This window comes from Salmo salar, chromosome 10, assembly GCF_965601325.2.
Source record: "Salmo salar chromosome 10, fSalSal1, whole genome shotgun sequence".
Classification (NCBI taxonomy): domain Eukaryota; kingdom Metazoa; phylum Chordata; class Actinopteri; order Salmoniformes; family Salmonidae; genus Salmo; species Salmo salar.
Window position 1 is genome coordinate 12569005 of NC_138300.1, and position 23787 is coordinate 12592791.

General features: G+C 42.4%; 1 protein-coding gene across 1 annotated transcript in view; it reads right to left on the minus strand.

Moving 5' to 3' along the window:
- The window catches only part of LOC106613510 (E3 ubiquitin-protein ligase UHRF1), a 51259-nt gene extending 29792 nt beyond the window's left edge, over positions 1-21467 (minus strand). The window contains exon 1 of the mRNA XM_014215847.3: positions 21445-21467. The gene's annotated coding sequence lies outside the window, so the exon portion shown is untranslated. The remainder of the gene's footprint in view (positions 1-21444) is intronic.
- Positions 21468-23787: the final 2320 nt, after the last annotated feature.

The following is a 23787-nucleotide window of genomic DNA, read 5'->3' on the forward strand; positions in this document are numbered from 1 at the left end:
CGAAGAGCCCGGATCTCAATCCCATTGAGCAAGTCTGGGACCTGTTGGATCGGAGGGTGAGGGCTAGGGCCATTCCCCCCAGAAATGTCCGGGAACTTGCAGGTGCCTTGGTGGAAGAGTGGGGTAACATCTCACAGCAAGAACTGGCAAAGTCCATGAGGAGATGCACTGCAGTACTTGCAGCTGGTGGCCACACCAGATACTGACTGTTATTTTTGAACCCCTCTTTGTTCAGGGACACATTATTCAATTTCTGTTCCACGTCTGTGGAACTTGTTCAGTTTATGTCTCAGTTGTGGAATCTTATGTTCATACAAATATTTACACATGTTAAGTTGCTGAAAATAAAAGCAGTTGACAGTGAGGACGTTTATTTTTTTGCTCAGTTTAGTTGGTTCAGAGTTCGTTTTGATATTTCAACCTGTGTGTCCTGATCGCATCTGGTGTGGGTGGACCAAATCAACATGCACGCAAAGCGGTCTGGTCAGCATTTTACAGTTTTGACTTAAATCTACTTTAAAATCTATGGCAAGACCTGAAAATTGTCTAACAATGTTCAACCAATTTGACAGAGTTCGAATAATTTAGGAAAGAATAATGGGCAAATGCTGCACAATCCAGGTGTGGAAAGCTATTAGAGACTTACCCATAAAGACTCACAGCTGTAATTGCTTCCAAAGGTGCTTTAACAAAGTACTGAGTAAAGTGTCTGAATACTTATGTAAATGTCATATTTCAGTTTGTTTTTATACATTTGCTACATTTCTAAAAAACTGTTTTCGCTTTGTCATTATGGGGTATTGTGTGTGGATGAGTGAGAAATAAAATATAATTAATCCATTTTGAATTCAGGCAGTAACAAAATGTTTAATAAGTCAAGGGGTATGAATACTTTCTCAAGGCACTATTCAATAATTTCATCCAAACTACTTGCGAAGCATGTCCAACCTCACCCATCTACTTACTGGTTTTTAGGAGCTGAAATAGCACGAGCAATGTCAGAGTGGCATCGACTAGAAGACGTCTAACCTAATATTTCTTTATTCCATTTTACTTTGAGGTGTGTATCGTTAGATACTACACTGTTGGAGCTAGGAACAAGTATCTGCTAAATATGTGTATGTTACCAATAACATTTGATCTGAACTAGGTTTCCCCTTTATTTGTGGATTGTCAGAGTACAGAAGATTTTGTATGACTCAAAATGGGTCAAAGGATCCAGCAAAAAAGGATCATATGCATTTCAGGTAAAATAACAACCCAATGTTTGTCTCCCAGGACAAATTAGCAAGCAACAGCAAGGTAGCTAAATGGCCATGAATGTTTGTTTTTCAACCTATTCCCAAATTAATATAGTTGGTTTTTGTATTTTAACCTGTGTCATGGATGCATCAGATGGGGATAAACAAAATCACGATGGCGCGCAGAGCCGGTTTGGTCAGCATGTAACATTTCCATGTGTTTTAGTCTGAGTTTACTTGAATCTGAACCCTTCTTGTCCAATTATTTTGTCAAGTGATTGTTGTGAATCAGTTCCTCAGCAGCAGCCAAGAAACCCATACAAAGCATTATAAGCAGAGGAATATCCAACGTTTTTGAAAGGAATGGGAACCTCATTACTGTGATTGCACCTCTATCTAGAGGCCACAAATGAAAGCATATCCTACTCCAGAAAATGTAGTGACAGTGGTCTAAAAATATGGTGTTACAAAATATCAGTTCTACATTTTTTTTGTAAAATCTTTTCACATTTGCGTGTGTAGAAGTGTGACCTCTGGTCACCTCAGCTGGGGAGAGCTGCTCTCCATCTCCTCCACTGTTTGTGTCCTCCTAGTCCCCTTTATGACCTGAGATTTTGTGCGTTTTGTATGCGCATGCACATATGTGTCCGTAATCTAATGAGTGCTCTCTGTAATGGAGGAACAGTGTCCAGATGGCAGTTCATCATGGTGACATTATTATTACTCATTCAGCAAGTCAGAGAAGGTCTATGAACTGAAGCGCTCTGCTTTATGAGTGTAGATGTATTCAGTGCTTCCCCTACAGTTATGTAGACTGACGCCTATTTACACTTCCCCTGTATTCACAAAATAAAAAGCGGTGATTTTAGGTCTCCAATTGTGAAAGTTTATTATTTCTCCAATACATATTTCTCTAAATACACAGACATTGCCATAAACGTGACTTATTTTTGTTGTTGAATTTTGGGCTGGTGTTTCTTTGTAATACTACTAGCCACCGAGCAATTTTATGAAGTTGGCTTTAGCTAGCCAAGATATGTCTCCGATCTCCCAACTAGCTACCAAGAAGCCATTGCAGGCTATCAATCAAGTTAGAGTAGCTAGCTTGTCTAATTATCTTAGCTGGCATGCCTACTGGCAAGGTTGGTAGACTTAAAAAAAAAAAAAAAGCAAGCAATTATTTAATAAGACTCACATTCCTTTACATTTTTTGCAGCGATGCAGAGTAGCATGTTTAGTTTCTTTAACAAAATAACCACCAATCAGGAGGACACAGACAGCTCAAAAGGTACAGTTAGACATGCAGATTTTTAATTTTTTTAACCGACTTAAGCATAATGATTAGGAAAAAGCCATTTCTCAGGAAAAAGCCGTTTCAGGTGTTTGAAAAATGCTAACTTCCTGACAGAGCCCCCTTCCAGACCACCCCCCAGGTATTCTTGTGCCCGCTCAGGATTTTTACCACGTCTTAAATGGATGTTAAAGCACAAGAATGAAGCAGTGATTATCAGACCTTGGTCAAATACATCTCAAATATTTTCTAATACTTTGAGGGGCGATTGAAATGTGCAATTGGAGATTTGTTGTAACCATTCCAGTACTTTACAATTTACTGGACAAACTAAATGAAGTAGCACAAGTATTTGAAAAATCTATTTGACTCCTATATCTGAGGGTTAAAAGTGATTGTTGTAGCTGTGGTCCTCTCTGGGACTTATTTTGATTTGATCAGTTTGGCTTATCCTCTATTGAGGACTTGCGGCTGCTTCTGCTCTGTTTGCTCCCAGATTAGCTTGATTGGGCTGTGGACCTTTGGTCCCGTTTTTAATTTCTTCATTCTGCTTATCTCCTGCTTCCTTGGCTTTCGTTGTGTAGTATTTCGGTCCAGTCACAGGGAGTACTGCTCAACGAATCTCATCAGCAGTGTTTCTTCCATGGTAGAGGCAGGGCGGGTTTCCCCCCTGCCTAAAAGAATTAGGCTTCTGTTAGTTTCAATTGAAAATGTTGGTGAAAGAGACCCTGGTTGTTGTTGTTTTTAGTAATGACTCCACAGAGATTGGGGAAAGATTTAGTCTCCGGATCACATCTACTGGGCCTGCTCTGCCTGAATTATTGTTCCCATATGAAGGGGAGGAGGACAGAGTTGTTGAGTATGTGACACTTGTTTGTTTCCAACTACTAGCCTGCAGGTGTGGATAATAAATAATGGCCTAAAAGAAAAAAAGAGCATCAATGTCGATTATGTTATTGACCCATTTCATGATAATATGGATAAAGTCTATAAATTCTTTATCTTTTCCAGAGTTCCAATGGGCGTGAGACCCCACCAGAAGCAACAGAACCAGCATCTACAGTCATCAGCTTCATGTCTATAGGTGGAATAGACAAAGACGAGACAGATTGAGAATGTAATATTCCATATGTTCAATATGAATAATAAAATTATGTTGAGACAGATCGAGTTGATGGTTGTTTATATAAAAGTGTTGCATGGCTCACACACATGTTCAGTGGTTAACTGGCTACCATAAACTGTAGTACTATGGATCCACCATAGGGCGTCGTATTAGGTTAGTGTCATCTTAAACAATTAGTCTTACTGCACTAAACATTGCCTAAACATTACAATATTTACACTGAACAAAATATAAAATGCAACAATTTCAAAGATTTTACTGAGTTAGAGTTCATGTAAGGAAATCATTCAATTCAAATAATTCCATTAGGCCCTATTCTATGGATTTCCCATGAATGAGAATACAGATCTGCATCTGTTGGTCACAGATACAAAACATTGGGTAGGGGCGAGGATAAAAATAAATAATTAAGTCAGTATCTGGTGTGACCGCTTGCCTCATGCAGCACGACGCATACATTTAAGTAGGCTGTTGATTGTGGCCTGCAGGATGTTGCCCCACTCTTCAATGGCTGTGCGAAGTTGCTGGATATTGGTGGGAACTGCAACACAAACATGCTCAATGGGTGACATGTCTGGTGAATATGCAGCCCATGGAAGGACTGGGACATTTTCCACTTCCAGGTATTGTGTACAGATCCTTGCGACATGAGGATGTGCATTATGCTGAATCACGAGGTGAGGGCGGTGGATGAATGGCATGACAGTGGGCCTCAGGATCTCGTCACGGTATCCCTGTGCATTAAAATTGCCATCGATAACATGCAAGTGTGTTTGTTGTCCGTAGCTTATGCCTGCCCATACCATAACCCCACCCCCACCAAGCGGCACACCATGTTCACAATGTTAACATCAGAAAACCGCTCACCCACACAACGCCATAACATGCGTGGTCTGCGGTTGTGAGGCCAGTTGGAGGTACTGACAAATTCTCAAAAATGACGTTGAGGCGGCATATGGAAGAGAAATTAACATCAATTATCTATCAAACATCTCTTGTGGACATTCCTGCAGTCTGCATGCCAATTGCACACTCCCTCAACATTTGAGACATCTGTGGCATTGTGTTGTGTGACCAAACTGCAAATTTTAGAGTGGCCTTTTACTATCCCCATCACAAGGTGCATCTGTGTAATGATCATTCTGTTTAACCAGCTTCTTGATATGCCACACACCTGTCAGGTGGGTGGACTATCTTGGCAAAAGAGAAATGCTCACCAACAGGGATGTAAACAAAATTGTGCACAACATTTGAGGTATCTTATTTCAGCTCATGAAACATGGGACCAACAATTTACATGTTGCGTTTATTATTTTGTTTAGTAGTAAATATGGATTACTTACAGACCAGATTTACAAAACAGGGCCCATATTCATAAATATTTTCTCAGAGTAGGAATGTTTAAGGCAAAAACTGATCCTATATCAGCTACTTCGAAACTATTGGGCCCAGATTCCGAACCAAGTTAAGCGGGCGTAAATGGAACGCAATTCCCTTATGCATATTCTGACCTTGAATTTAAGCATGAGAATAGCATGCTATTAACGCACTACTCGTTTGAGGTGGAACTCAAATAAATGAAGGTATGGTGGAGGTGTGTCTACAGATATACCATATTCTGACCTTGACTTAATTCCCGCAATAATGCCACCACCTTTACGCGCAGGAAACCATTAACAAAGTCTAGCGAGCCTACCTGTTCCAAGTGGGGAAAAATATCTACTTAATTTTTTCCCCCCAATAGAAATAACAGTAACACTTGACACCCAGTGTCATATGGTTATGACCATGTCATAACAAAGGCAACCTGCCTAAATGACTACAGACGCGTAGCACTCACGTCCGTTGCCATGAAGTGCTTTGAAAGGCTGGTAATGGCTCACATCAACACCATTATCCCAGAAACCCTAAACCCACTCCAATTTGCATACCGCCCAAACAGATCCACAGATGATGCAATCTCTATTGCACTCTACACTGCCCTTTCCCACCTGGACAAAAGGAACACTTATGTGAGAATGCTGTTCATTGACTACAGCTCAGCGTTCAACATCATAGTACCCTCAAAGCTCATCACTAAGCTAAGGATCCTGGGACTAAACACCTCCCTCTGCAACTGGATCCTGGACTTCCTGACGGCCTCCCCCAGGTGGTGAGGGTAGGTAACACCACATCTGCCACGCTAATCCTCAACACTGGAGCCCCCCAGAGGTGCGTGCTCAGTCCCCTCCTGTACTCCCTGTTCACCCACGACTGCATGGCCAGGCACAACTCCAACACCATCATCATCATTAAGTTTGCTGATGACAACTGTGGTAGGCCTGATCACCGACAAGACAGCCTATAGGGAGGTGGTCAGAGACCTGGCCAGTGCCAGAATAACAACGTATCCCTCAACGTAACCAAGACTAAGGAGATGATTGTGGACTACAGGAAAAGGAGGACCGAGTACGCCCCCATTCTCATCGACAGGGCTGTAGTGGAGCAGGTTGAGAGCTTCAAGTTCCTTGGTGTCCACATCAACAACAAACTAGAATGGTCCAAACACACCAAGACAGTCGTGAAGAGGGCACGACAAAGCCTATTCCCCTTCAGGAAACTAAAAGATTTGGCATGGGTCCTGAGATCCTCAAAAGGTTCTACAGCTGCAACGTCGAGAGCATCCTGACTGGTTGCATCACTGCCTGGTACAGCAATTGCTCGGGCTCTGACCGCAAGGCACTACAGAGGGTAGTGCTTACGGCCCAGGATATCACTGGGGCTAAGCTGCCTGCCATCCAGGACCTCTACACCAGGCAGTGTCAGAGGAAGGCCCTAAAAATTGTCAAAGACCCCAGCTACCCCAGTCATTTACATTTACATTTAAGTCATTTAGCAGACGCTCTTATCCAGAGCGACTTACAAATTGGTGCATTCACCTTATAATATCCAGTGGAACAACCACTTTACAATAGTGCATCTAAATCTTTAAGGGGGGGGGGGTTAGAAGGATTACTTTATCCTATCCCAGGTATTCCTTGAAGAGGTGGGGTTTCAGGTGTCTCCGGAAGGTGGTGATTGACTCCGCTGTCCTGGCGTCGTGAGGGAGCTTGTTCCACCATTGGGGTGCCAGAGCAGCGAACAGTTTTGACTGGGCTGAGCGGGAACTGTGCTTCCTCAGAGGTAGGGAGGCGAGCAGGCCAGAGGTGGATGAACGGAGTGCCCTTGTTTGGGTGTAGGGCCTGATCAGAGCCTGAAGGTACGGAGGTGCCGTTCCCCTCACAGCTCCGTAGGCAAGCACCATGGTCTTGTAGCGGATGCGAGCTTCGACTGGAAGCCAGTGGAGAGAGCGGAGGACCGGGGTGACGTGAGAGAACTTGGGAAGGTTGAACACCAGACGGGCTGCGGCGTTCTGGATGAGTTGTAGGGGTTTAATGGCACAAGCAGGGAGCCCAGCCAACAGCGAGTTGCAATAATCCAGACGGGATTGTTCTCTCTACTACCGCATGGCAAGCTGTACCGGAGTGCCAAGTCTAGGACAAAAAGGCTTCAACAATTTTTACCCCCAAGCCATAAGACTCCTGAACAGGTAATCAAATGGCTTCCCGGACTATTTACATTGTGTACCCCCCCAACCCCTCTTTTACGCTGCTGCTACTCTGTTTATCATATATGCACAGTCACGTTAACTATACATTCATGTACATACTACCTAAATTGGCCCGACCAACCAGTGCTCCCGCACATTGGCTAACTGGGCTATCTGCATTGTGTCCCGCATACTCACAAACCCATCTTTACGCTACTGCTACTCTCTGTTCATATATGCACAGTCACTAACCATATCTACATGTATATACAACCTCAATCAGCCTGACTAACCGGTGTCTGTATGTAGTCTCGCTACTGTATATAGCCTCACTACTGTTTTTCACTGTCTTTTTATTTTTTTACTTACCTATTGTTCACCTAATACCTTTTTTGCACTACTGGTTAGAGCCTGTAAGTAAGCATTTCACTGTAAGGTGTATTCGGTGCAAGTGACAAATAAACTGATTACTTGTCATAACACTGTCATGAGACATTTAGACCTGTTATGACATAGTGTTATTTTATGGCTGGTTATGGCACCTACATAAAGTGTCAAAACCTACAAAAACAAGGCAAAACATTCCATTATACCACAGCCTACATGTCAACAGTATGTTTATGTTATATAGATATATTTTTACCATATTAAATGATCATTGTAATTGTGTACACATTGATGTCAGACATGCACCTACCCCCAATGCTCTGTTGCTGATGACTGGATTGAATGGACGAGCAGATTACAGAAGCAGGACAAGACACCCTCTTTTTGACTGATAATGGTAAACACGTGATAGGCCTATCTGACTTAGATGATTAGGATGGTCATATTGCTTCTTGACAGTGTCAAAGTCTATTTTCTAAAAGTTACTGTATTTAAAATGATGAAAACATGCCTAAATAACTAATAACAAATTATTTAAGAAACAAACTTTCAAATGAAAGTAAACTTCTTAGCAGGGGAAAAAGAATATTGGAATAAGTGTGGGTTTTGCCACTCTTGTGTAGGCTTTATAACCAGCCATAAAATAAGGCAATATATTTTCTCCTGTTGTGACATACGGGTCAAAGTGTCATAATATGGTCATAACACATATGTCAGCTGTTATGATACCAGGTGTCAAGTAAGGTGTTATCAAGTTGTAAATTGGTGTTATTTTGGTAAGAGTTAGGTAAATGAGATCTGTTTGGAAAAGGGAATTGTAAATACAGTGAAAATAGGCTATAAATAGCTGTGCTTTTACTCAGATTAGTAATAATGTGCCCTCAATTTGTGTGGATGAAATTTGGATACCTAAGCTATAGGCTTCTGTAGGGCTGAACCTGCCAAACTTTTCTCCGTTTTACTTTACAACGTGTATAATGTTAACCCTTTCCAAAAAAGATAGCCGTTAGCGAAACTGCAATAAAATAGAAGTGCAGTAATTGTAGTCGTTTGTTATTTTGGACGCAGAAATTGCAGAATAACTGCAGTTGAATTGCGGTTATACAGCACTGTAACTGCAGTTACACTACGAAAGTATTGCAGTAAAAGAACAGTGTTATTTTGGATGCAGTATTTGTAGTGTACTGCAGTTACTAAAAAGATTGCGGTGTAAGGGAAATATTAGCCACTATCGGGAGCTACCATCTTTAATACCAACATACATTTATTTTTTGCATAAATGCATTCCTTTCAGTTAACCTTTCTTTCCTCTCACATTCTTGTAAATTGAGGGTCGCTAGCATTAGTGGATCATATTAGGCTAACGTTGGGCAATATAGGACATGTAGCCGATTTGAATCATTACAGAATTTAGACCACACTTAGCTGGTTAAACCTGGACCCTGGCGCACGGTTCACGACTGGACCGTTGTCATACAGTTCCATTAGAGAATTAGGGTAGATTTATATGATTATTGTTCAACCCCTATTGTACACTTTTTTTCTCCAACTTCCAATATATATTGGATTTAACTTGAATATGACAACTTTCCGGATGAATCAAACCACCATTTTTTTATTCTTCAATATACAGTATTTCGTGCGTAAATGAAATCCAAACCGTTTTAATGATTCATATGTTCCTAACCCTAAAATTAGTTTAAATAACCTACAAGATCAGAGTATATTTAAATCTGCCAGTGGGTGCTGATACTGAGACTAATATGCATAGATGGCTTTCTTTAATTGATCCCTATATTCTGAACCCGTTCTCTGCATGTATTATATTAAGTCCGTCGACAAAATTCTAATTAAAAAGGTGAACCGCATTTTAAAAAGGGATGGCTTAAGAGAAATTTACTGAAAACCCCATTGAATAAAAACTCCTCCAGAAAATCTGTTGGCCAGCAAGTAGGAGGGTTGTAAGCGGTTTAATGGCATTTACTCAGAGGGCGCAATGTAGCCACACCTACAGAGTGCGTTACGCGACGTTACGCGATCTTACACCCATAACAGGATCCGCCCATTACGATTTACCTTCAATTTACTCTTGCACTTTTAATCTACCTTCAGGTGTTTCCGTCACACCCCATCAAAGAGATAGCCCTTATCTTTGGTCAAAAAGACAGTGTGGACTCCTTTAAAAAGTGTCACGTTGATCTGGTCTGTAGCCTCCATGTTCTCCCATAAAGAAATGCTGACACCATCAGCAGATGTGCAACAACTGCTTATTCGTTTTTAGATATTAATATTTTATGTCAAGTTGAAACCATATGTATATTTTTTTCTCATGAAGGAAATGCAGTTTACCGTAAATCTTTGATTATTATAGTCGTCCAAGATGGCGTAACAGTGAGATGTCTGTTTTGATTGTCTTGTCCGTCCCTTGTATATATAGTTTTTCTTCGTATATACACACTACTCAAAAAATAAAAGGGAACACTAAACACAATGTAACTCCAAGTCAATCACACTTCTGTGAAATCAAACTGTCCACTTAGGAAGCAACACTGATTGACAAATTTCACATGCTGTTGTGCAAATGGAATAGACAACAGGTGGAAATTATAGGCAATAAGCAAGACACCCCCAATAAAGGAGTGGTTCTGCAGGTGGTGACCACAGACCACTTCTCAGTTCCTATGCTTCCTGGCTGATGTTTTGGTCACTTTTGAATGCTGGCGGTGCTTTCACTCTAGTGGTAGCATGAGACGGAGTCTACAACCCACACAAGTGGCTCAGGTAGTGCAGCTCATGCAGGATGGCACATCAATGCGAGCTGTGGCAAGAAGGTTTGCTGTGTCTGTCAGCGTAGTGTCCAGAGCATGGAGGCGCTACCAGGAGACAGGCCAGTACATCAGGAGACGTGGAGGAGGCCGTAGGAGGGCAACAACCCAGCAGCAGGACCGCTACCTCCGCCTTTGTGCAAGGAGGAGCAGGAAGAGCACTGCCAGGGCCCTGCAAAATGACCTCCAGCAGGCCACAAATGTGCGTGTGTCTGCTCAAACGGTCAGAAACAGACTCCATGAGGGTGGTATGAGGGCCCGACGTCCACAGGTGGGGGTTGTGCTTACAGCCCAACACCGTGCAGGACGTTTGGCATTTGCCAGAGAACACCAAGATTGGCAAATTCGCCACTGGCGCCCTGTGCTCTTCACAGATGAAAGCAGGTTCACACTGAGCACGTGACAGAGTCTAGAGACTCCGTGGAGAACGTTCTGCTGCCTGCAACATCCTCCAGCATGACCGGTTTGGCAGTGGGTCAGTCATGGTGTGGGGTGGCATTTCTTTGGGGGGGCCGCACAGCCCTCCATGTGCTCGCCAGAGGTAGCCTGACTGCCATTAGGTACCAAGATGAGATCCTCAGACCCCTTGTGAGACCATATGCTGGTGCGGTTGGCCCTGGGTTCCTCCTAATGCAAGACAATGCTAGACCTCATGTGGCTGGAGTGTGTCAGCAGTTCCTGCAAGCGGAAGGCATTGATGCTATGGACTGGCCCGCCGTTCCCCAGACCTGAATCCAATTGAGCACATCATGTCTCGCTCCATCCACCAACGCCACGTTGCACCACAGACTGTCCAGGAGTTGGCGGATGCTTTAGTCCAGGTCTGGGAGGAGATCCCTCAGGAGACCATCCGCCACCTCATCAGGAGCATGCCCAGGCGTTGTAGGGAGGTCAAACAGGCACGTGGAGGCCACACACACTACTGAGCCTCATTTTTGACTTGTTTTAAGGACATTACATCAAAGTTGGATCAGCCTGTAGTGTGGTTTTCCACTTAAATTTTGAGTGTGACTCCAAATCCAGACCTCCATGGGTTGATAAACTGGATTTCCATTGATTATTTTTGTGTGATTTTGTTGTCAGCACATTCAACTATGTAAAGAAAAAAGTATTTAATAAGATTTTTTCTTTCATTCAGATCTAGGATGTGTTGTTTAAGTGTTCCCTTTATTTTTTTGAGCAGTATATTTTTAATCTCAACTTCCATCTACGGACTGAACAAACTCTGCTGCAACCCGCCTCTGCGGTACGGATCTGCTATTTTTTATACTTTAGAACCCGCTTCAGAAGCGAGCCAGCTAACTAGCTACCAGCTAGTAGTCAGTTAGCCACAGCTAGCGGTCATCACCGTTAACTCGGACATCTGCCAGCCTCATCCCGGTCAACTCCTGCCAGCCTGCACAGCACGATATCAACCCAGAGCATATCGGACTGCATTCCTACCGCAAGCTCTGAACCTTAACTCCGGATCATCGCAGCTAGCTAGCTGCTATCTGAGTGACTACTCCTTGCTAACGTCTGTCCCGATGCAAGCACCAGTTAGCCTGGAGCTAGCCTTGCGCTAGGCCCATCTCCCAGCTAGCCGAAGAGATCTATCAGATAATTCCTGGGCTTCAATACCGCTTTGGCCCCCGTCGATCCATCACGACTGGTCTGCCGACGTAACCGTCCGAGGGGGGTTCAACAGGATCTCCCGTTGTGACAGGAGGCTCCCTAAAACACTTCAGCGGGCAGGCCTTTCTAATTGACCTGGCCCGGGTATCCTGGAAGGATTTTGACCTCATCCTGTCAGTAGAGAATGCCTGGTCACTCTTCAAAAGTGCTTTCCTCTCTATCTTCAATAAGCATGCCCCATTCAAAAAAAGTATAACTAAGAACGGACATAGCCCTTGGTTCACTCCAGACCCGTCTGCCCTTGACCAGCACAAAAACATCCTGTGGCGTTCTGCATTAGCATCGAATAGCCCCCGCGATATGCAACTTTTCAGAGAAGTCAGGAATCAATATACTCAGTCAGTTTGAAAAAGCTAGCCTTAGCTTTCCTAACAGAAATTTGCTTCCTGTAGCACTTATTCCAAAAAGCTATGGGACACTAAAGCCAATGGAGAATAAGAGCACCTCCTCCCAGCTGCACACTGCACTGAGGATAGAAAATCGATCATTTCAATAAGCGTTTTTCTACAGCTGGCCATGCTTTCCACCTGGCTAACCCTACCCCGGCCAATATCCATCCCCCCCCCCCCCCCCCCCACCCAAAACCAGACAGCTGATGTTGTGAAAGAGCTGAAAAATCTGGATCCTACAAATCAGCTGGGCTAGACAATCTGGACCCTCTTTCTAAAATTCTTCGCCGTGAAATTGTTGCAACCCCTATTACTATCTCAGACTCAACCTCTCGTATCGTCTGAGATCCCCAAATATTGGAAAGCTGCCGCGGTCATCCCCCTCTTCAAAGGGGGAGACACTCTAGACCCAAACTGTTAGACCAATATCTAACCTGCCCTGCCTTTCTAAAATCTTAAGCCAAGTTAATAATAAAACAGATAACCAACCATTTCGAATCCCACCGCACCTTCTCCACTATGCAATCTGGTTTCCGAGCTGGTCAAGGGTGCACCTCAGCCATGCTCAAGGTCCTAAACGTTATCATAACTGCCATCGATAAAATCCAGTACTGTGCAGCCGTCTTCATCGACCTGGCCAAGGCTTTCGACTGTCAATCACCGCATTCTTATCAGCAGACTCAATTGCCTTGGCTTCTCAAATGAATGTCTCGCCTGGTTCACCAACTACTTCTCAGACAATGTTCAGTGTGTCAAATCGGAGGGCCTGTTGTCCGGACCTCTGGCAGTCTCTATGGGGTGCCACAGGGTTCAATTCTCGGGCTGACTGTCCTCAGTATATATTAATGACGTCGCTCTTGCTGCTGGTGATTCTCTGATCCACCTCTACGGAGACGACACCATTCTGTATACTTCTGGCCCTTCTTTGGACACTGTTAAACCTCCAGACGAGCTTCAATGCCATACAACTCTCCTTCCGTGGCCTCCAACTGCTTTTAAATGCTAGTAAAACTAAGTGCACACACTCCCGCCCGACTAGTATCACTACTCTGGACGGTTCTGACCTATAATATGTCAACAGCTACAAATAACTAGGTGTCTGGTTAGACTGTAAACTCTCCTTCCAGACTCACATTAAGCATCTCCAATCCAAAATTAAATCTAGAATCGGCTTCCTATTTCGCAACAAAGCATCCTTCACTCATGCCTCCAAAATACCCTCGTAAAACTGACTATCCTACCTATACTTGACTTCGGTGACGTCATTTACAAAATAGCCTCCAACACTACTCAGCAAACTGGATGTAGTCCATCACAGTGCCATCTGTTTTATCACCAAAGCCCCATATACTACCCACCACTGCGACCTGTATGCGCTCGTTGGCTGGCCCTCATTAAATAGCCGACGCCAAACCCACTGGCTCCAGGTCATCTATAAGTCTTTGTTAGGTAAAGCCCCGCCTCATCTCAGCTCACTGGTCACCATAGCAACACCCACCCATACAACACACTACAGCAGGTATATTCTAATGGTCATCCCCAAAGCCAACACTTGCTTTGGCCGCCTTCCCTTCCAGTTCTCTGCTGCCAATGACTGGAACGAATTGCAAAAATCCCTGAAGATAGTCTTAAATCTCCCTCTAACTTTAAGCATCAGCTGTCAGAGAAGCTTACTGATCACTATATACAGCCAATCTGTAAATAGCACACTTGAGTACCTCATCCCCACATTTTTACTTACACTCTTGCTCTTTTGCACCCCAGTATCTCTACTTGCCCATCATCATCTGCACATCTATCACTCCAGTTTTAATGCTAAATAGTAATATTCGCCTCTATGGCCTATTTATTGCCTACCTCCCTACATTTGCACACTGTACATACAGTTGAAGTCGGAAGTTTACATACACCTTAGCCAAATACATTTAAACTCAGTTTCACAATTCCTGACATTTAATCCAAGTTAAAATCCCTTAGGATCACCACATTATTTTAAGAATGTGAAATGTCAGAATAATAGAGAATTATTTCTTTCAGCTTTTATTTCTTTCATCACATTCCCAGTGGGTCAGAAGTTTACATACACTCAATTAGTATTTGGTAGCATTGCCTTTAAATTGTTTAACTTGGGTCAAAAATGTTGGGTAGCCTTCCACAAGCTTCCCAAAATAAGTTGGGTGAATTTTGGCCCATTCCTCCTGACAGAGCTGGTGTAACTGGGTCAGGTTTGTAGGCCTCCTTGCTCGCACACGCTTTTTCAGTTCTGCCCACAAATGTTCTATAGGATGATGTCAGGGCTTTGTGATGGCCACTCCAATACCTTGACTTTGTTGTCCTTAAGCCATTTTGCCACAATTTTGGAAGTACGCTTGGGGTCATTGTCCATTTGGAAGACCCATTTGTGACCAAGCTTTAACTTCCTGAATGATGTCTTGAGATGTTGCTTCAATATATCCACATAATTTTCCTCTCTCATGATGCCATCTATTTTGTGAAGTGCACCAGTCCCCCCTGCAGCAAAGCATCCCCACAACATGTTGCCACCCCCGTGCTTCACGGTTGGGATGGTATTCCTCGGCTTGCAAGCCTCTCCCTTTTTCCCTCCTAACATAACAATGGTCATTATGGCCAAACAGTTCAATTTGTTTTTCATCAGAGCAGAGGACATTTCTCCAAAATCTCTCATCTTTGTCCCCATGTGCAGTTGCAAACCGCAGTCTGGCTTTTTTTAATGGAGGTTTTGGAGCAGTGGCTTCTTCCTTGCTGAACGGCTTTTCAGGTTATGTTGATATAGGACTCATTTTACTGTCAATATAGATACTTTTGTACCCGTTTCCTCCAGCATTGTCATAGGGTCCTTTGCTGCTGTTCTGGGATTGATTTGCACTTTTCACACCAAAGTACGTTTATCTCTAGGAGACAGAACGTGTCTCCTTCCTGAGCGGTATGACGGCTGCGTGGTCCCATGAGGTTTGTACCGATGAACGTGGTACTTTCAGGCTCTTGGAAATTGCTCCCAACGATGAGCAAGACTTGGAGGTCTACAATTTTTTTCTGAGGTCTTAGCTGATTTCTTTAGATTTTCCCATGATGTCAAGCAAAGAGGCACTGAGTGTGAAGGTAGGCCTTGAAATACATCCACAGGTACACCTCTAAATTTACTCAAATGATGTCAATTAGCCTATCAGAAGCTTCTAAAGCCATGACATTTTCTGGAATTTTCCAAGCTGTTTAAAGGCACAGTCAACTTGGTGTATGTAAACTTCTGACCCACTGGAATTGTGATACAGTGAATAATAAGTGAAATAATCTGTCTGCAAACAATTGTTGGAAAAATTACCTGTGCCATGCACAAAGTAGATGTCCTAACCGACTTGCCAAAACTATAGTTTGGTAACAAGACATTTGTTGAGTGGTTGAAGTGTATGTAAACTTCCGACTTCAACTGTAGCTTTTTCTATTTTGATTTTATTTTGTGTTACTGACTGTACGTTTGTGTCTAACTGTTGGTTTTGTCGCACTGCTTTGCTTTATCTTGGCCATGCTGCAGTTGTAAATGAGAACTTCTCAACTGGCCTACCTTGTTAAATAAAGGTGAAATTATTAATTTTTTTATAAAGTTCCAGCACTTGTGTGCATGGGTATTTTATGGATGTTTACATGGGTCCATGTGTAACAGCCAGGGTTGGGTAGGTTACTTTTATAAACGTAATTCGTTACGGTTTCCTGTCCAAAATTATAGTCACTTTTGGATTACTCAAACTCAGTAACGTAATCTGATTACATTCAGTTACTTTTAGATTACTTTCCCCTTAAGAGGCTTTAGAAGAAGACAAAAATGTATGTTGCCAATTAAACATCTATTGCAGGATAAATCAATGTTAAAGTTTACATAGCTGGCCAAATGTTTATGGGTTGTTTATATAGGCTTCTTCTAACCCATAGCTATCTACTACATACAATACTATTAAATTATCTTTACATAAAAATCCAAAGTCTATCAGATTTCCAATAAATGTTATACCCCTTGATCTTCAAGGATAGGAGTTGAAAATATCGAAGTATAGATTAGCCAAATTGTTTTACCTGAGCATGACCACAAAACGAATGATTTATTAGCCAGCCCTACTCTGTTGTTTATGATTGTGTTGTCATGGAGGACTGATTGGGCTCATTGATTCGAGTTCCAAAATAATGGAATGCTTTCAGCACTACTAAAAAGTACTATTTACATGTGAAAAATGAATGTCATATGCTGCATTTGCTATAGGACTATTGTTTACCTGTTGGTGACACTTCGATATCTTGATAATATGCAGCTGTTTAAAAGGGCAAATCCACAGGCTATGAGGCTATAAAGTGTGTGTTTGCATTTACAATGATATGCAGGGGAAAAAAAAGCTTATATTTGGGTTCTCATGGAGTGTGACAGTTTAACTAAACTCATGAGGCATTTATAAGTTATATTCTTCAAGCATCAATGGATATAAATTATATAAATCCCAAAATGAATGTAGGAACTACATATTGCCCCTTTAAGTCTATCAAAAGTGTGCGAGTTTGAGCATGTGTCCATTAGGCCTATGGATTATTTTTAAATATCAGCATGAATTAGATTGAGCAAGAAAAGCCCCACTGATTCCATAGGATGGGATCCGCACTATGCTGCTGCTGCTGCAAGAGCGCATTTTTCACTGGCTGTCCACTGGTTTCAAAATCAATGATTGACAGGCAGTTTAACTTCTTGATTTCAACCATTATTGGCTTCAAATACACATTTAGATTTGTAAACAGTCATCCACAACAACCACAATCCCTAAAGCGCAATTAGCTAAATGAGAGAGCAGTGTGATTCACATCAATGCGCTATGTAGATATCAATAATAAGTGACATCTGTATCGCCGTAGACTACACAGTCTCTCTAATATTTACCTCCAAGCGTTTATTCAAGTCGGATAATCTTTGGATGCCGACAGCAGTCGCACCATTGGAAGACATAGCTTTGACTGCAGGGTACAAAAGTCTATTTGTGGTCTTTTCCCGCGATCCATCAAACACATTTGGTGTGTCATCACAGTGGTCTCTGATTTATGGTCAGACTCGCTCACGTTTTTCAAATTTAAAATGTGCTCCTTTTTACAATGCTGATTTGAATGTTATTAAGAAAAGATTAGTGCCAAAGATTTTTTTTCCGCAATTATCTTTTCTGAATTTAAAAGTAAACACGAAGTCATCTAGTTTTTCAAAAGTATATGTAATCTGATAACAATATTTTTTTCTGCTAATGTGATGAATTAGTTGTTTTTTGTGATCTATCCCTGTGCTGTTCGTGCTGGGCGCGAACCAAGGACCCACTTCACAGTCAACATTTTCTATGAGCCCAGGTTATCTGTATGTCACAATACCTTGTTAGACTGTAGAGCAGGTCTCAAGCAAGGTTACTGATCTCAGGAAGCATGGTTCGCCAAAGCACCTCTGCTATGGACTTAAAGTATATTTAACCCCCAAAGGAATGAAATGGAGTCTGACAGGGGGTCAATTAATGGCTTCACTTCCTGCTCCTCATTTTAGTATTCTGACCATACAGTTAGGGGAGAGTGGGGTGTGTTGAAACATTTAGCATCACTCCTTCAAGGCAAATATAGTATTCTTTCTAATAAAGAAACAGTGCATTTGGAAAGTATTCAGACCCCTTGACTTGTTCCAAATTTTGTTACGTTACAGCCTTATTCTGAAATTGATCAAATGTATGTTATCCTCATCAATCTACACACAATACCCCTTAACGACAACTGAAAACAGGTTTTGAAATTTTTGCAAATGTATTGAAAATAAAAAGCAGAACATACATAAGCATTCAGACCCTTTGCTCTGAGACTCAATTCAGCTCAGGTGCATCCTGTGTCCATTGATCATCCTTGAGATGTTTCTATAACTTAATTGTTGGAGTCTACCTGTTTTAAATTCAATCGATTGGACATAATTTGGAAAGGCACACACCTGTCTATATGGTCCCACAGTTGACAGTGCACATCAGAGCAAAAACCAAGCCATGAGGTCGAAGGAATTGTCCGTAGCGCTCCGAGACAGGATTGTGTCGAAGCACAGATCTGGGGAAGGGTAGCCAAAAAAAATTAAAAAGTCTGCCGCCTTGAAGGTCCCCAAGAACATAGTTGCCTCCATCATTCTTAAATGAAAGAAGTTTGGAACCACCAAGACTGTCCCTGGAGCTTGCCGCCCAGCCACGCTGAGTAATTGTGGGAAGAGGGACTTGGTCAGTGAGGTGACCAAGAAACCGATGGTCACACTGACAGATCTCCAGAGTTCCACTGTGGAGATGGGAGAACCTTCCAGAAGGACAACCATCTCTGCAGCACTCCACCAATCAGGCCTTTATGGTACAGTGGTCAGACGGAAGCCACTCCTCAGTAAAAGGCACCTAAAGTACTCTGACCATGAGAAACAAAATTCTCTGGTCTGATGAAACCAAGATTGAACTCTTTGGCCTGAATGCCAAGCATCACATCTAGAAGAAACCTGGCACCATCCCTACGGTGATGCATGGTGGTGGCAGCATCATGCTGTGGGGATGTTTTTCAGTGACAGGGACTGGGAGACTAGTCAGGATTGAGGGAAAGATGAACAGAGCAAAGTACAGAGAGATTCTCTATGAAAACCTGCACTAGAGCGCTCAGGACCTCAGACTGGGGCAAAGGTTAACCTTCCAACAGGATAATAACCCCAAGCGCACACAGCCAAGACAACACAGGAGTGGCTTTGGGACATGTTTCAACGTCCTTGAGTGGCCCAACCAGAGCCCAGACTTGAACCCGATCAAACATCTCTGGAGATACCTGAAGAAAAAAAAAGCTGTACAACTACACTCCCCATCCAACCTGACAGAGCTTGAGGATCTGCAAAGACGAATGGGAGAAACACCCCAAATACAGGTGTGCCAAGTTTCTAGCGTCCTACCCAATACGACTTCAGGCTGTAATCGCTGCCAAAGGTGCTTCAACAAAGTACTGAGTAAAGGGTTTGAGTACTTATGTAAAAGTGATATTTCAGCTTTTTTTAAGTTTGATACATTTGCTGAATTTCTAAACTTGTTTTTGCTTTGTCATTATGGGGTATTGTGTGTAGATAAGGGGGAAAAAAAACAATTATCAATTTTAGAATAAGGTTGTGATCAGAATTCATTTAAACAGTTTTGAAAACATAGCTTGTCCAAAAAAAAACTTGGTATGGGGTAAATTGAGCTGCCAACAAGTTTCTGTACTGAATGAAATATTAAACACTTAGTTAAAAACCATGTCTATTTCCCAAACACAATCTTTTAATAATTTGAAACATCTTTTAACACTGACACCACCAGCTGTACTTCCCCCATTTTAAAAATCAGATTTAACATAGGCCAGGCACTGTTACCACATGTCTCAGCTATAATGCCTTGCATTACACCTGGGAAGAAAAACTTGCTACTGGCTCAACTTATCCCATTGGCTGAGCTTACCCCAAGGAAAACATGTTGACTATATTAGTCCACCCAGTTGCAATGGACATTCATGCTAGGTTTAGGACCTCGTATTGAAGCTCATATAGACCCTAACTCATGTATAGAACAATCTTAATGATTTACTTTGGTTTAGATACAAGCATCATGAAACCTCTAACACAAATTAATTTGACTTAGTGTAAATCATTTTATTTTATCTTGCTTACCACTTTTTCTATGTGGTTTCTTCCTTCAGAGTCCTTGAAAGGATAACCTCTTCCTAAATATCTGGTCAAATGATTAAATGTTGTGTGTGGCTTCATAGAAATAAGGGTGGCTCAACTTAACCCAACTCTGCCCAATATAATATTTTATTGAGGAAATAAAAATCTCTCATCAATTGTGGTTTATAGGAAGTGAAACAGTGTTAAAGATATGCTACGGTACATTGGTAACTAGTAAGTATTTTTAAACCTCCCACTTTGGACTGGATGTGTCAATGTGTAGTTCATACTGTACATGCATAATCTATGAGCAAAATGACTGGTTTACCTCAATTAGCCACAAAATCCCTAGTTTGAAAGTGACTTTTATGGAAGCTGTGCCGCACCATTTTCTCAACATGTGGGCCAGCCCTAAGCAATTCGCGTTCCAGGCAATGAGATTCATCCCCTTGCCATTTGAGTGACAGGTAGCAAGAGTCACACAGAGCAAGAGCGCAACATTTTACACATTTCCCCCCCTTCTTCATACAAATTTAACTGAAGATACTATCTACATTAAACACTAGAGATGGAAAACTGAGGGTTAGGTACAAAAACTCAATGATTCAATGTCTGAATGTGTTAAATTAACAGTAGCAGTGAGTGGGTAATTTAAAAAATATATATATATAAATAAAAATAAATCACTGGGGAAGCCAAGCCAGGAAAAAGCCATATTACAACCTCTGTTGTGATAATTGCGTTGTTAGCTCTATAATATCCTGTTACATCATGGTTGCAAGGCATATGAACTATAGGCCTAAAGCAGAGACAATAAGACAGTGGCAGAATAAATTCAACCACACCATTTTTTTAATCACAAAACCGGAAAGTAACCTCTGTCCGGTGAAGTCCGCAAAGCATAATGCATGTAACAAAAAAGTTAAATGACCTACAGCACGGTCAAGCAAGTTAATGTTTCCGACATTTCCGGACTAAACTATTGATTTACAACCCCAGAGGATTACCGGAAGTCGCAAAGAAAACAGGCGCTGCCTCCATTATTCCAGCACCATTTCAACGTCATCAAATCAACTATGCTTAGTCTAATAGCGTCAACTGAAAGATACAAGAAAACAATTTAGTCCATTCAAAGTAATCTAAACATGATGTGGCTGTCCATGGTTACGATTTGTTTGTGTAATGTGTACGTGCGTTCAAGTAGGATAAACATGTTGACTCACTATAATGTAGACGCTGGGAGTCGGGAAGCAAGTGGTGAGTTTAATAATAAACAAACCATGGAACAATACAAGAAACAACATCATTACTGCCTGGGGAATAAACCGAAGTGAGTGCCAGATATAGGGGAGGAAATGGAGTCCAGGTGTGCCTCATCATGAGGAGCAGGTGCGCATAATGATTGACGCCAAGCGCATGTAATGATGGTTGCCAGGACCGGTGGTCGAGTAAACCTGCGACAAGCAGGAGTAGACGTGACACTAGCCCTATTTGTGGAGAAACGCCAATGCCACCCGCCTTTCTTTCATGTTGACGAAACGGTCTGTGACTCTGTCATACAGTACATGCTTTTATTTTTGGTTTTTCTAGGCTACCTGGCTAAAATGCTTGCTCTCTAGCCTTACTTCCTTTCATGGGCAACGTTAACTAGTTAAACTTCTACACCTAGCGACATATTGAACTTAAATCCTTTCAGTCCAGGGGCACAATGTGTGAATTTATGGTTGGTTCAGAATTGCCATTATAATCATTGGCCAGTATGGAGAATCAAGTAAACCCCAAGCCCAAATCCCTATCTCCATCCATGGCTAATTTAGTAAAGAGCCAAGTTTAGCTAGCTAGCTAGCTAGCTAGCTACCGGAGGACAAGAACACAATTCAAGTTGTTTCTTTCAATGGCGTATCTTGATGCGATGTGATAAGAGTGAAGCCAAATCCAAACTGGCATCCCTTGACACTTTTTTTTGGTACTCCAGGACCATTCACAGTTGAGCTCACGCTGTTTGGCTATTATTTTTTGTTTTTGGCTTCCCTTGCATTCAATGCTACAGGCAGCAACAATGTCATACTCTTTTTAACCAAACAGCATCGGATAGATCGCCTTCACATACAAAGGGGCTCTGTTTTTCTTACTTGGATGCTTTCTCCGGTGAGATACATTGAGCCTCCTTATTGAAGGAACATTATGAAAACACAGAGAGATTATTTTATATGTTTTTATGTTGGTACATTTGACAGGAAATAAAATGTATACACTCCTTTTATTTATAATAAACAAAATAATTTCTCAACATTAATGAACAAGCAAGTGACTTAAGCTTTTGTTTAACACAGCACCAAATAATTTTCAAAAAGCATGTGACAGAAAATGAATGATTTTCTCAGCATATAACTAAAAACAATAGATGTACATTTTCGAAAAGTGCTATAACATAGTATCCATTATGATCCTTATCAGCACCATAATCGAAAGGAACCCCATGTGAAATGCAAAGATTACAGTGTTCTGGAAGCATGATTATTTGGCATCAGCAGCGTTGCTTGCCTCAGTATAAGGGAGTGTAAGCCTAAGCATTTTAAATGGTCCTTGTTCTGCAGACCGTCTGGCACCTTGTCGGCAGAACCTACGGCAGTGTCCCCTGCTGCAGACCCTCCGAAAGACCCTCTGAGTCCTAGACTTGGCACTCCGGTACCGCAAACCATGCGGTAGTAGAGAGAACAGTCTATGACTGGGGTGGCTGGGGTCTTTGACAATTTTTAGGGCCTTCCTCTGACACTGCCTGGTGTAGAGGTCCTGGATGGCAGGCAGCTTAGCCCCAGTGATGTCCTGGGCCGTACGCACTACCCTCTGTAGTGCCTTGTGGTCAGAGGCCGAGCAATTGCCGTACCAGGCAGTGATGCAACCAGTCAGGATGCTCTCGATGTTGCAGCTGTAGAACCTTATGAGGATCTCAGGACCCATGCCAAATCTTTTAGTTTCCTGAGGGGGAATAGACTTTGTCGTGCCCTCTTCACGACTGTCTTGGTGTGCTTGGACCATTCTAGTTTGTTGTTGATGTGGACACCAAGGAACTTGAAGCTCTCAACCTGCTCCACTACAGCCCCGTCGATGAGAATGGGGGTGTGCTCGGTCCTCCTTTTCCTGTAGTCCACAATCATCTCCTTAGTCTTGGTTATGTTGAGGGATAAGTTGTTATTCTGGCACCACCCGGCCAGGTCTCTGACCTCCACCCTATAGGCTGTCTCGTCGTTGTCGGTGATCAGGCCCACCACTGTTGTGTCGTCTGCAAACTTAATGATGTTGTTGGAGTTGTGCCTGGCCATGCAGTCGTGGGTGAACAGGGAGTACAGGAGGGGACTGAGCATGCACCCCTGTGGAGCTCCAGTGTTGAAGATCAGCGTGGCAGATGTGTTGCTACCTACCCTCACCATCTGGGGGCGGCCCGTCAGGAAGTCCAGGATCCAGTTTCAGAGGAAGGTGTTTAGTCCCAGGATCCTTAGTTTATTGATGAGCTTTGAGGGTACTATGGTGTGGAACGCTGAGCTGTAGTCAATGAATAGCATTCT